This window comes from Egretta garzetta, unplaced genomic scaffold (genome assembly GCF_000687185.1).
Source record: "Egretta garzetta isolate BGI_Z169 unplaced genomic scaffold, ASM68718v1 scaffold721, whole genome shotgun sequence".
NCBI lineage: Eukaryota > Metazoa > Chordata > Aves > Pelecaniformes > Ardeidae > Egretta > Egretta garzetta.
The window spans coordinates 62,643-62,935 of NW_009258496.1; the positions used below are offsets into that span (position 1 = coordinate 62,643).

A 293-nucleotide genomic window follows, 5' to 3' on the forward strand; every position below is an offset into this window, starting at 1 on the left:
TACAGGCCCACCCCTCCAACTATGCTGACTGGCAGGCTGGGGAAGGACTGAGTGCTAGAGCTCTCTCACTTACTCCAGCGTGGACTGGCTCCTTACAGCGCTCTCCATTGGTTTGTCTTAAGATCATTGCTTTCCCTGTAAGAGGTTTCCTCAGCTTTACATGATATTGCAGTGCCACCTTGAGAGTCCACTGCATATGCATCAAATCTACATACTATGATCTCTGGGTCCTAATCACAAAGGACCTGTGGAGGAACTAATTTTCTTGGGGGGGGGGGGGGGGGGAGGAGGGG

At 51.9% G+C, this 293-nt stretch overlaps 1 protein-coding gene across 1 annotated transcript in view; it reads right to left on the bottom strand.

Moving 5' to 3' along the window:
- The window catches only part of CUNH21orf58 (chromosome unknown C21orf58 homolog), an 11,540-nt gene that overhangs the window by 3,991 nt on the left and 7,256 nt on the right, over nucleotides 1–293 (bottom strand). The gene's annotated exons all lie outside the window — the stretch shown is intronic.